Consider the following 14,793-nt stretch of genomic DNA (forward strand, 5'->3'; position numbering starts at 1 on the left):
CCGACTTATTTGCTACCACCAGGCACAGACCCTTATGGCTGTCCTCCTTCTGCAGGTGTACCCACGTGAAGAACACGACGAAAAAGATGTTTTACTCCATGTGGAAACTCAAAAGTGTAAAACCTTTCTTCCCGAGATACATCTTCTGTACCCTGGTACAGTCAATGGTAATAAGTCATCTGGACTACTGCAATGCACTGTACGCTGGCTGCAAAGAACAGACTATCAAAAAACTCCAAACAGCCCAGAATACGGCCGCCAGACTCATATTTGGAAAAACTAAATATGAAAGTGCAAAACCCCTAAGAGAAAAACTACACTGGCTCCCACTTAAGGAACGCATTGCATTCAAGATCTGCACGATTGTACACAAAATCATTCACGCAGATGCCCCAAGCTACATGCTAAACCTTGTGGACCTACCTCCCAGAAACGCCATAAGATCATCCCGCAAATTTCTCAACCTGCACTTCCCCAGCTGTAACGGACTGAAATACAAGCTGATGCATGCCACTACCTTCTCTTACATGAGCACGCAATTATGGAATACATTACCTACAGACCTGAAAACAATCGACGAAACAAGTATCTTTCGCAAATCTCTGAAGACATACTTCTTCAATAAGGCCTACAATGAGAACCTATAACCTCACTAATCCACTTCACTAACCCACTCAGTTATGAAAGCCCACCTTCTATACCTACCTTAATTACTCCCTTCTTTCTTCCTTTACTTAATCTCTGCACATTACTAACTGTATCTGATATCCTGGAACGACAATGTTAACAAAACTGTGTAAGCCATGTTGAGCCTGCAAATAGGTGGGAAAATGTGGGATACAAATGTTGTAAATAAATAAATATCTCACAAGGCAGCACCCTACCTTGAGCAGGTTACACCCTGCCCTGAACGCTGCTTACGGGCTATATTTCCCAATCCACCCGAAGCTCTGACTCCTTCACCTGTTGTTGTGAATGAGATGATAACTGCTCCTCAATTCTAGCCCAGTCTCAAAGTGGCACTCCAGGATTCCCCCCTTCTCCTTCTTTGGGTCACTTGGTAGGTGTTGCAGGCAACCAAAACCCTTTCCCACTACTCTTTTCCCTTTTGTAACTCCTCCTTCTACAGAGCAGGGCACTATATCTCTCCCAAACACACTCCCCATGGGCTGGGCTTCCTCCCACCCAGGGACTTCCCAGTCACTCCCCCCCCCCCCCCCCCCCCCCCCATTGACTCTCTACTGGGACTTATTCTCTAGTATTTTCTTAGGCTGTGAAGCCTATATCCTAAAAAAAAAAAAACTTCAGACCGCCCAAAATACAGCAGCAAGACTCATCTTTGGCAGATCACGTTTTGAGAGTGCAACTCCTCTCCGTGCAAGACTGCACTGGCTCCCAGTCAAAGAACGTATCAATTTCAAAGCCCAGACTTTAATCCAGAAGATAATACACGGAGAATCTCCGAACTATACGATAAATCTGGTTGACCTTCCAGCAAGAAACTTGTCTGTATCCCTCACGAAAGTACCTCAACCTGCACTACCCCAGCTGTAAAGGTCTCAAGTACAAAACTTATTATGGATCCAACTTCTCCTTCCTGGGCAGCCGTCTATGGAACGTTGTCCTTAGACCTATCCGAACAATCCATGACCACCTACCATTCAGAAAAGCACTAAAAACCCATCTATTCAAACAAGCCTACCCAAAAGACCCAGATTAATCTCATGAACCCATCTACCTTACATATACTGAAGAGAAAACGACATTGACCCAGAATCTATCTCCCACCTTACCCTCCTCTCTCTATCACCTGTCTCTACCTACCTACCCATCCATTTACTACCCATCCATCCTTCTATTATGTTATACTTAATTTCCTACTTTACATAACAAAATTCTGTGCTACCTATTACTATGTAAGCCGCATTGAGCCTGCTTTTAGTGGGAAAGTGAGGGATACAAATATAATAAATAAATATTGATCCTCAGCGTCTCTCATGGGAGAGGTGAAGAGTCTGTTTTCACGGTCAGTGCCCACTTGATGCTGATCTGGAACACTATTCCTTGCTGGTATGGCCCAGCTCCCAGTCTGACACTTATGGTCTAATGGCAGGTCATGATTGTCCTATTCCCAGGGCGTCTTATCTCCAACTGTAAACGAGTCTCACGGTTTATTTTATAAGGTCTTTTGCAGCCTTCACAGATCTATTATTCTTGGGTCACTCCCACCCTAATGGGGAGACTACTTTGCTACATCCTGTTAAGTCTGGACTGAACTGGTATGGGTGGCAAGGATGGAAAACTTGTCTTACCTGATAATTTTCTTTCCTTTAATCCTACCAGATCGTTCCAGATGCTCTCCCTTTCTGGTTTCTTCGTTTCTGTTCCCCTTTTAGGTCTCATCCCCTGGAACTGTGCGATATGTTTCTGTTGGTGGCACAAAGACAGCAGATGTTGTTTCATGTCAAGATCCATCTTCTACCTCCGTGGTACCTGATTCAGTGGCATGTCTGAATATCAGTGAGTGGAGGCCATGTTATGAGTCATTCCTCATGCCGTATCTCCTAGATGGGTGATCTGTGTACGGAGCTCGGTTAAGCAGGAGCTACTAAATATGTTGCACCTGTGTACCCAAGTGGCTTCCACGTCTGTATAAATGTTAAATGTTTTCATTGTAGATGTTACCGTGTTTCCCCGAAAATAACAGTGTCTTATATTTATTTCTCTAAGAACGGATGGAAAGCAGAAAAAAGGTATACAAAAAAAGTTGATTTTGGTATAATCTCGATAAAAATGTAGATCCTTTTTAGTCCCAAGCATACTGTGTCTGTAATGCAAAGCCTACAAAAATCAATCAGGACCTATAGAGCTAATCTACTTTACCATAACACCACTAACTTAGAGAAGTAACACAGCAAGGACCGTACCTAGGATAATGCATCACAATAAATATTGCAGTCAGACCTAGAACATCAATACGCCTATTGGGAAACTGAACAGGCTGAATTATTATAGAAGCTTAAACTAGAGAGTGATGCGGGGACGCCCCCCCCCCCCCCCCCCCCCCCCGAGCCTTGATTAGATTGTTCTCTTGTCTTTTAGATTGTAAGCTCTTTGAGCAGGGACCGTCCTTCTATGTTTAAATTGTACAGCGCTGCGTAACCCTAGTAGCGCTTTAGAAATGCTAGTTAGTAGTAGTTGTTGCCATCCCGGCAAACTCTGTCTCTGCCCCGCCCCATCCCCGTGTGCTCTGTCCACGTCCCCGTGAGCTTTGTCTTACCCATCCACAGAAGCCTCGAACAGTTATGGTTTTATATTGAAATCCATTTTATTAAAGGATAAAAAGAAACAATATTTATTTATTAATGTATTTATACCCCACATTATCCCCACAAACATGCAGGCTCAATGTGGCTTACATAAACCGGAGAGAGAGAGAGAGGACTCCGGGTGATATCAGATACAAATGAGAATAGTAGAGTAGAAGGGCAAGAAAGAAAGGATACTTTACATATAACAGTGCATAAGAATAGGAATAATCAGGATCCACGTATGCCAGCTGGCAGAGGCTATAGTTCTACATTGTTCCTGGAGAAAATGCTTTGGTAAACAGGTGCGTTTTTAATGCCTTGCGAAAGGTAAGGTAGTCTCTCAGACTGGTTATGTCTCTAGGGAGTGCATTCCACAGTTGCGCACTGATGAAGGGAAAGCTTGACGCCTGAATAGATCCGTGCTTACAGCCTTTCCAGCTGGGGTAGTGTAGGGTGAGATATAATCTTGAGGACGGGTCAGCATTTCTGGCTGGCAAGTCAATCATATTCAGTATGTAACTTGGGACATCCCCGTTGATGACTTTAAAGGGGCTCATTTTCAAAGCACTTAGACTTACAAAGTTGCATAGGTTACAATGGAACTTTGTAAGTCTAAGTGCTTTGAAAATACGCATCTTTGTGAACCATGGTGCAAATTTGAATTCAATGCGCTCCTTGATCAGAAGCCAGTGAAGTTTAGCAAGAAGAGGCTTCGTGCTATTCTGTACAACTGTTTTATAAATCACAACTAATACAGAACAAGGATTTAAAAAAAAAAAAAACCTGTCTTCCCTCCCCCTCACAAAAATCCCTTCCACTATTGGGAAACCCTAACAAACCAAAATACTACTATATAGAAAATGCATGCTAACAGAATACCTCGGGCACACACACACAACACAAATGGCAAATACATAATAGCTGACCAAAAATTATAAACACATATTAAACCAAAACCCCAATAAGCCACACCCAAAAAAATAGAGATGCATTTCCTTCTATACCATGCAAAAAATATAAAGATCACACTAGGTAATTGCCCCCTGGTCAAAGAGAGCCCTAAACAGCTGAAGAGAGCATGGCCTGGTAGTGGGCTTTGGTGTCCCCTCCAAAATTTCTTCCTGGGCCCTAACCACATCACCAGCTCTGGCAGAATACACATTTCAAATCTGACATATTGTAATCACAAAATAGAAAATAAAAAAAAAATTGGTCATTTTATTTTTAAAATCTTATTGGTCCCAGTCTCTGGTTTCTGTTTCTATTTCCAAATATTTTATTAATTTCCAAGAATACAAATAACAGGAAAACAATGATGGAAAAACATAGGAAGCAAGAAACACAACAGGTGGGAAAGGAAAGAAGAGAAAAAAGGAGGGGAAAGCATCCAGGTGTTTAACAAATAAGTCCTTTGTACTGGTTTAAGGTGTGGCCTGAATAGTTTGGAGGTAGTTGTCCAAAATAGACCAAATTTTTTTCTTAGATACTATCATCCGACTTTTTGCAGCCATGGCGAGCTCAAACTTCTGATGCTGCAGGACTGTATTCCACCAGAAATGAATATTCAGCAACTGTGCGTTTTTCCAGTTTTGCAAAATATGCCGTGAGAATGTCCAATAGTTTTGATTACGGGGAGGTCAAATCAAAAGTTGCATGAACGGACTTAAAAATTACAATTGAATAAGTCAGGTCATCAGTTATGTGCAAAGTTTTTTTGTATAATATTCCAAACAGCCTTCCAGAATTGAAAGATCTGGTTTCTGTTTCCTTCTGCCTTTTCAACTCACTCGCCAGAGTATCCTGCCCATTTGACATTTCTTCTTTCTCCATGCTGTATACCTATCTTTCCTCATGTCCAGCATCTCCTTTGTCTGTGTCCCCTATTCTTCCCTTTCCAGCATCTCCCCTGTGACCATCTTCCCGCATTCATCTTCCATGTCTGTATACCTATCTTTCCTCATGTCCAGCATCTCCTTTCTCTGTGTCCCCTATACTTCCCTTTCCAGCATCTCCCCTGTGACCATCTTCCCGCATTCATCACCAGCACTCTGTCCCCTCTCCCTGTGTCCAGCCATCACTCCCCATTGTCCCTATGCCACCCAAGTCCGTCCATCTCCCATCTATGTTCCTATTCTCCCCCATTTCTAGCATCGTCCCTCTGTGTCCATATATTCTCTCCCATGTCTGGCTTTTCCCCCTCTGTATCCATGTGCCATCCGCGTGCAGCATCTTACCCACCCTTCCAACCCTCGGTAATGGTAAAACAGTTTTCTATCCTGCTATTACCTTACAGTTCTAAGCGGGTTACAATTTATAAGAAGCCAGTTTCATTTAACTGGGAAGAAGAATGGTTAATGATAGATTCGACAATTGGGGGAAATATATATATTTAACTAGAATGAAGAACAGTTAATGAAAGATTCAGCATTTAGGATGGGATACAGGATTGGATGCATATTTCTGAAACAAGAAAGTTGTCATATTTTTCCTAAAATTGATGGTAAGACTGAGAAGACTGAAAAATAGATGCAATCATAGTCCGTAGTGTTGCCGCTTGAAAGGCCAAACCTAATTCAAATGAATATAACCTCTTTTTTTCCCTTTTGGCGATAGAAAAGAATAACCTACTGTACCAGTACGTCTTGTTCTCAAAGCAAAAGTAAACATAAAATGTGGATATAAATAATCCGGTGCCAGACCACATTGAAGTTTAAAAAGAAAACATGCCAGCTTGGTATGTATTCTGGCTTCAGTAAGCAGCTAATGCAATGTTAAGTAGCTAAGAGTGATACTTTCAAATTTAGATAATCCAATAATTAGTCGGACTGCCATATTCTGAATCGTCTGTAGTCTCCTTATTAGAGTTTTATTACATCCTAAGTATACTAGATTACAATAATCCAATTGAAAGATTAAGAGGGATTGAACCAGGATTCTAAATTGATCTTCAAAATAGCTGTGCACGTATCGCAGCTTTTTCATCAGGAAGAAAACATTTTCTTTGGTTAGAGCACTATCAATAAACACCTCTAATATTTTGATAACTGTAGAAAATTCGAAGGTAACTTGATTAATGGTAATTGATTTTGGTATATTCCAGGGGCGTATCTGGACTCGGGCGGTAGGGGGGGCCAGAGCCAGAGGGAGGGGGCACATTTTAGCCCCCCCCCCCCCCCCGGCGCCCCCGATTCCCCCCCCCCCCCCGCCATTTCCGGACCCCCCCCCTCGCCACCAATGACACCCTCCCCCACTGCTGTCACTTACCTTTGCTGGCGGGGGACCCCAACCCCCCGCCAGCCGAGGTCCTCTCTTCCATGCAGGCTGCGCCGCTGCAAGTTGCAACGCTTCCTGTTCTTCTGAGTCTGACGTCCTGCACGTACAACGCGCAGGACGTCAGACTGAATTCCAAATTCTGAGTCTGACGTTCTGCACGTTGTACGTGCTGGACGTCAGACTCAGAAGAACAGGAAGCGTTGAAACTTGCGTCCTGCACGGAAGAGAGGACTTCGGCTGGCGGGTGCTTGGGGTCCCCCGCCAGCAAAGATCGGCGACGGGTTGGTGGCGGGCGGGCAGGGGAGGTGGAGAGGGTCTTTGGTAGGGGGGTCCAGGGCGAAATCTGCGGGGGCCCAGGCCCCTATGGCCCCACGCAGATACGCCCCTGGTATATTCTCTGGATGCATATTAAAACGTATGAATTTTGTTTTGTTGGTATTCAAATTTTAACTTACGAGAAAACGTCCACTTATTTATTAGTGACATGCATTGTTGAATTAATGTGGGATCAGTTGCTGGAATAGAATCAAATGAAATTAAAACTGAAATCTCATCTGCGTAAATGTAGTTTAAAAATGTATTATACAGCAAGAGACCTAAGGATCTGAATAAAACATTGAAAAGCAATGGAGACAGAGGAGAACCCAGTGGGAGTCCATATGTGTTGTTCCAAGAGGAAGATAAACCATCCTTTGTTTTAACTGTGTAAGAGTGGATGAAAAAGGTCTTAAACCAGTTCTGCACTTTTCCGATAATTCCAGTATTTTCAAGCAGCTGCAACAAAATTCTAGGATCCACTAGATCAAATGCCGCCGAAAGATCGAATTGTAACAATATCTCCTCCAGTGCTGCCTCTGTCCCCTTCAGCTCCAGCCCTCCCTCTCTTCAGCGCAGCCTCTCGCTCAGTTCCAGCGTTCCCTCCCTCCAGCACTGCCCCCTTCAGTTCCAGCCCTCCTTCCCTCCCTCCCTCCCAGCACTGCCCCCTTCTGTTCCAGCCCTCTTTCACTCCCAGCACTGCCCCCTTCAGTTCCAGCCCTCTTTCGCTCCCAGCACTTCCCCCCTCAGTTCCAGACCTCCTTCCCTCGCTCCCAGCACTTCCCCCCTCAGTTCCAGACCTCCTTCCCTCGCTCCCAGCACTTCCCCCCTCAGTTCTAGCCCTCTCTCCTCTCAGTTCCAGCCCTCCCTCCAGCACCTCCCCTACCTCCTCGTGTGTCCAGCACTTCCCCTCTTCCCCTACTGGGGTCCAGCACTGCCCCGTTCCCTCGCATTGGTCCAACACTGCCTACCTTCCCCCTTTCAGATCCAACACTGCCCCCCTTCGCTAGGGTCCAATACTGCCCCCTTCCCCCTCAGGTCCCGCCTTCTGCTTTAGCTTCCTGTTCTAGGGGCAGTGTTCACAGCCTCTGCAGGGGAAAGGAAGCCTTAGTCATTGTGAAAAGTGACATCTAGTGGCCATATTTGGAAGCCACACTAACACGGAGAAGTGTGGATAATTCCTTTGAAGTTGCAATTTGTGAAACAGGGGACCCCTGTCAGAATTTCGGAGGAGACGCTACTGGAAGGAAGATTAGATCAAATGTTTTCAGCTAAGTGTTTGGTTTTATGGGGGTTTTTTGAATGGTACAATATTGGCAGCATGATATTTGAGTGGTAGGAAGAAGTTATTCATCTCACCATAAATTGTGTTGTGTTTTCTTTAGCACATTTTGACATTTGCACTTTATTTTGGCTTTGTTGTTAAGCTTGAAACGTCATTATTACCATTTTACAGATGGTGTTTTTTTCTGACCAATGATTGATTACTCTCAAGCAGGAGCATTAGTTTGTTCAAGCTGGGGAATTTTGACTGAGGTCTTTTTTTTTCTCCGAGAACTTTTGTGTTCAAGAAACCCAAAGTGAGCAGTTTTCATATGGTTATTCAAATCTCTCATTATTGTTGTGCTGACAAATGTTAGTCTGCCTACCGTATTTTTCGGACTATAAGACGCACCGGACCATAAGGCGCACCTAGGTTTTAGAGGAAGGAAATAGGAAAAAAAATTTTTTCCTTTTTCCCTCCTCTAAAACCTAGGTGCTCCGGTGCGTCTTGTCCGAATCCCTCCCTCCGAGTTCGGGATCGCCCTCCCCCCGGCCCTGTCACCACTTCTCCCTACTCACGCGATCTTCCCTGGTGGCCTAGTGACGTCGGGGCAGGAAAGAACCCCCTCTTTCCTGCCCAGCGCGCTGCTCTCCATCCTCCTGTATGCATTGCTGCCTGACGGTCTCGGCGAGATTCAAAATGGCCGCTGAGAATTGAAGTCTCGGCGGCCATTTTGAATCTTGCCAAGACTGTCAGGCTGCATACAGGAGGATGGAGAGCAGCGCGCTGGGCAGGAAAGAGGGGGTTCTTTCCTGCCCCGACGTCACTAGACCACCAGGGAAGATCGCGTGAGTAGGGAGAAGTGGTGACAGGGCCGGGGGGGGGGGGGAGGAGGTAACCCTGACGGCGATCCGGAACTCGGAGAGCGGGCGGCCGGCCAGCCAAATCTACCTTCGGACTATAAGACGCACCCCCCATTTTCCTCCCAAATTTTTGGGGAAAAAAGTGCGTCTTATAGTCCGAAAAATACGGTAATTACTGCTCGCAGTCTCTCTCGCTCTCTCTCTCTCTCTCCCCGTCTCCATTTTGTCCAGGTGGACAATAGTGTTCACACCTCCAGTTTGCTCTTCCCCCTTCACACATGGAATTTCTCCTTAAAGATTCCACATCTGATTTTGTTTCTTGCAGAACTTTTATCTTGTTTGACTATAAAGTTTAAAATTCTTACTTGAGTGCATAGTGTGAAAAGTGGTGAAACTCCAGTAACCATTGATAGTCTGTTAAGGTTATACCGTCCCCAAAGAATTTTGAGATTGGAAAATCAGTGTCTTCTGGAACTCAACTAGGGAGCATGTTTTCTCAGTGACAGCTCCCAGCTTATGGAATACCCTCTTTGTAGGGTTGCAATTGATAACCAGCGCACTAGGGTTTAGGAAACAATTGAAAGCTTTTTTTTAGACAAGTGTTTGTGGATTCTTGACAAATTTGTATGTTTACAAATGGCTGCCAACTTCAATAGGAAGAAACGTGCTGAAAGTGTTTGTTTTCAAGGTCAATTGTATCGTTTTATGTTGATTGTGTTTAGAAAGATTGTTGTGGGTTGTAAATTGTATTAAAATTCGAAAAGTTTATATCCCACTATTTCCAAATAAATAAGTATAGGCCATGCTTAATATATGCCACCCCTTCACAAATTTGATCAATGCTGTCATTTCAATATAATGTGTACCCTGTTATGATATCTCATTGATTTGTCTCCCTTCCACCGGGTTTCACATGTTTATTATGTCTCACTCTTCATTTACTTCCATATATTCTAAATCTCCAATCTTATTATTTTTTTTAGATTTATGGAATTTGCATACAGATAATGTAAAAGATGCTTTTTTTTCTATTAAATCCAAAACCCTATTGAAAAGTTATAAAATCGTTTTTTTCTAATTATTAGATTACAATAGTATGTTTTGATGGAAAGGATGGTAAATGCATAGAACAGCCTCTCTATAGAAACTATGGAGACAAAAACAGTAACAAAATTCAGGAAACCATATATTTTTTTTTTTTTTTTTTTTTACATTTGTACCTCACGTTTTTCCCATTCATGGCAGGCTCAATGTGGCTTACATGGGGCAATGGAGGGTTAAGTGACTTGCCCAGAGTCACAAGGAGCTGCCTCTGCCTGGCCCTTGCAGATCATCAATGTGGCCGCGCAGGCTTCTGCTTCTGTGAGTCTGACGTCCTGCACGTACGTGCAGGACGTCAGACTCACAGAAACAGAAGCCTGCGCAGCCTTCTACATGGAATGTTGCTAGTGGAATAGCAACATTCCATGTAGAATCTCCAATAGTAGCAACATTCCATGTAGAATCTCCAATAGTATCTATTTTATTTTTGTTACATTTGTACCCCGCGCTTTCCCACTCATGGCAGGCTCAATGCGACTTACATGGGGCAATGGAGGGTTAAGTGACTTGCCCAGAGTCACAAGGAGCTGCCTGTGCCTGAAGTGGGAATTGAACTCAGTTCCTCAGGACCAAAGTCCACCACCCTAAACACTAGGCCACTCCTCCACTGTTGCTACTATTTGAGATTCTACATAGAAGTCGGCCCTTGCAGATCACCAATGTGGCCGCGCAGGCTTCTACATGGAATGGTGCTAGTGGAATAGCAACATTCCATGTAGAATCTCCAATAGTAGCAACATTCCATGTAGAATCTCCAATAGTATCTATTTTATTTTTGTTACATTTGTACCCCGCGCTTTCCCACTCATGGCAGGCTCAATGCGGCTTACATGGGGCAATGGAGGGTTAAGTGACTTGCCCAGAGTCACAAGGAGCTGCCTGTGCCCGAAGTGGGAATCGAACTCAGTTCCTCAGTTTCCCCAGGACCAAAGTCCACCACCCTAACCACTAGGCCACTCCTTCACTCCACTTAGTTAAGAACATAAGAATAGCCATATTGGGTTAGACCAATGGTCCATCTAGCCCAATATCCTGCTTCCAACAGTAGCAATCCAGGTCCCAAATACCTGGCAGAAACCCAGTTAATAGCAATGTTTCATACTACCAATCCCAGGGCAAACAGTGGCTTCCTCCATGTCCATCTCAGTAACAGACTATGGACCCAGGAATAACGTATAGAATATTTGTACGTTTGGGAAGCTTGCCAGGTGCCCTTGGCCTGCATTGGCCGCTGTCGTGGACAGGATGCTGGGCTCGATGGACCCTTGGTCTTTTCCCAGTATGGCATTACTTATGTACTTATGACTTTTCCTCCATGAACTTGTCCAAATCTTTTTTTTAAACCCAGATAGGCTAACCACTTTTACCATATCCTCTGACAGCGAGTTGCACAGCTTAACTATTCTTTGAGTAAAAAAATATTTCCTCCTATTTGTTTTAAAAGTATTTCTGTTATTTCATTGAGTGTCCCCTGGTCTTTGTACTTTTTGAAAGAGTGAAAAATCGATTGACTTCTACCCATTATGCACCACTCAGGATTTTATAGACCTCAATCATATCGTACCTCAGCTATCTCTATTTCAAGTTGAAGAGCCCTAACCTCTTTAGCCTTTCTTCATACGGGAGGAGTTCCATCCCCTTTATCATTTTGGTTGCTCTTCTTTGAACCTTTTCTAATTCTACTATATCTTTTTTGAGATACGGCGACCAGAATTGAACACAGTGCTCAAGGTGAGGTTTCACCATGGAGCGATTCAAATGCATGTATAATATTCTTGATCTTATTTTCTATCCCTTTCCTAATACTTCCTAGCATCCTGTTTGCTTTTTTGGCTCCACCTTAGGAGTCAGCACTAAAGAAAACAATGTAGGTAACTATGATTTGGATTATTCTTCCCAATGTGCATCACTTTGCATTTGTCCAAATTAAATTTCATCTGCCATTTGAATGCCCAGTCTCCCTGCTTCTTTGCTGCAATTTTTCGCAATTTGCATGTGTTTGACAACTTTGAATAGTTTTGTGTCATCTTCAAATTTAATCACCTCACTCATTGTTCTGCTTTCCAGATCATTTACAAATATGTTAAATAGCCCACTAATTCACCCTCCTCCATTGAGAAAAATGGCCATTTAAACCTACCATCTGTTTTCAATCTAATAACCAATCCACTGAAAGACATTGCCTCCTTTCCCATGACTTCATAATTTTCTCAGGAGTCTCTCATGAGGAACTTTGTCAAAAGCTTTCTGAAGATCTAGATATTACATCAGCCGGCTCACCTTTATCCACATGTTTATCATTCTACGCCTTCAAAGAAATTAAGCAAATTGGTGAGGCAAAACTTCCCTTGGTTGAACCCATGCTGACTGTCCCATTAAACCATGTTCGTCTACTTGTTCATAATTTTATTCTTTAATAGTTTCCGCTATTTTGCCCAGTACTGAAGTCAGGCTTACCGGTCTATAATTTCCCGGATCACCCCTGGAACCCTTTTTAAAAATCGGCGTTACATTGGCCACCCTCCAATCTTCAGGTACTACGGATGATTTAATGACAAGTTTCAGATCATTAATAATTAGCAATTTCATGTTTTCAGTTTTTTCAGTACTCTGGGGTGTATGCCATCCAGTCCAGGTGATTTGTCTCTTTTTACCTTGTCAGTTTGGTTCAGTACGTCTTCCAGGTTTACCGAGATTTCTTTCAGTTCCACTGCGTTGCCACACGTGAAAAACATTTCTGGTACAGTTAGGTCTCTTACATCTTTTTTTTTTTTTTTTTTGTTACATTTGTACCCCGCGCTTTCCCACTCATGGCAGGCTCAATGCGGCTTACATGGGATAATGGAGGGTTAAGTGACTTGCCCAGAGTCACACCAATGTGGCCGCGCAGGCTTCTGCTTCTGTGAGTCTGACGTCCTGCACGTACGTGCAGGACGTCAGACTCACAGAAACAGAAGCCTGCGCAGCCTTCTACATGGAATGTTGCTAGTGGAATAGCAACATTCCATGTAGAATCTCCAATAGTATCTATTTTATTTTTGTTACATTAGTACCCCGCACTTTCCCACTCATGGCAGGCTCAATGCAGCTTACATGGGGCAATGGAGGGTTACGTGACTTGCCCAGAGTCACACCAGTGTGGCCGCGCAGGCTTCTACATGGAATGTTGCTAGTGGAATAGCAACATTCCATGTAGAATCTCCAATAGTATCTATTTTATTTTTGTTACGTTTGTACCCCGCGCTTTCCCACTCATGGCAGGCTCAATGCGGCTTACTTGGGGCAATGGAGGGTTAAGTGACTTGCCCAGAGTCACAAGGAGCTGCCTGTGCTGGAAATCAAACTCAGTTCCTCAGTTCCCCAGGACCAAAGTCCACCACCCTAACCACTAGGCCACTCCTCTTCTTCCATGAAGACCAAAGCAAGGAATTCATTCAGTCTTTTTCTATGTCCTTGTACTCCCTGAGTGCCCCTTTTGCTCCTTAATGATCTAACAGTCCCACAGATTCACTCGCAGGCTTTCTGTTTCTGATATACATGAAAAAGTTGTTACTATGAGTTTTTGTCTCCACGGCAAGTTTTTCTTCATATTTTCTTTTAGCCTTCTTTATCAGTGCTTTGTTGATAAGTGGTTGGAAAAGCCAGGAATAAAATGAGATTGATGGTGTGTCTAAGGAAATGAAGGGCATTGGAGCCACTCGTGGAACCAAAAGGACTTTATTACCAGTGTCTGCAGCACATACAAAGCGATCCAACTTGGCCACGTTTCGGCACAAACAATGCCTGCGTCAGGGGTCTATACACTCTTAACAGTTGTGTTACTGATTTGATGCAGGAGAGAACGCTGGTTTAAAATCCTTAGTCAGCTGGCCACTAGAAAAAAAACTTCAGTGCTCAGAAAGAAACGCACTAAGCGTGCGGTGCCTTACGCAAAAGTGCTTAGTGGTAACGCCTTTTTGTTTACGGTGCCGCACGCTAAGTGTGTTTTCTTAATCTGGAGCAGGTACCACACCTTAATCTGAACGTTAACACTTGACCTGAAGAAAATCTATTCTTCATCTGTGGATAACGGTTGAACGTCCGGCGTTGTCTCAGTGGCGGTCTAGGATGATTTTCCTTTGTTCCCTGGAACGTAGAGAGGTTGGGGATTTGGCCTCATCCGGGGGGGGGGGGGGGGGAACGCCTTTTGCCGTATGTGGGCCCCTTTTTGGGACTCGTTGACAGCAGTGGCGCGGAGCAGAATTTTAAACTCTTAACAAGCATGACATGGCACAGGAAGGGAAGGGGGAGGGTTCTAGGAGGGGAGGGGGGGAGGGGTCCTATGCTGGGAAAGGTGAGAACTTTGTACTAGAATAAGGGGAAGAAGCTTCAGGTGGTTTTTGAACATGACTGTTTGTTTTCTTCTTAGAGATACCTGGCTTCAATTATTTTTGTGAAGTTGTACATTGTAACAACAGACGAATAGCGTGCTGAGGAGAAGAGGAGGGGAAGTGGGGAGGGGGGAGTAGAGGGGGTGGGGATATCTGTTTGTGGAGGGAAGGGGGAAATTAAAGGAAAATATTGTATTTGATGGCTGATGTTACATTCTTGCTGTTATTTAATTTATCCTGACTCTGGCTTTGACTGGTTTTAACTGTTTCAAGCATTATGTAGGTAGGGTTTCTGC

General features: G+C 43.9%; 1 protein-coding gene across 2 annotated transcripts in view; it reads left to right on the forward strand.

Moving 5' to 3' along the window:
* Nucleotides 1–14,793, forward strand: part of FCHSD2 (FCH and double SH3 domains 2) — a 324,668-nt gene that overhangs the window by 198,724 nt on the left and 111,151 nt on the right. The window lies entirely within an intron of this gene.

This window comes from Microcaecilia unicolor, chromosome 4 (assembly GCF_901765095.1).
Source record: "Microcaecilia unicolor chromosome 4, aMicUni1.1, whole genome shotgun sequence".
Lineage (NCBI taxonomy): Eukaryota > Metazoa > Chordata > Amphibia > Gymnophiona > Siphonopidae > Microcaecilia > Microcaecilia unicolor.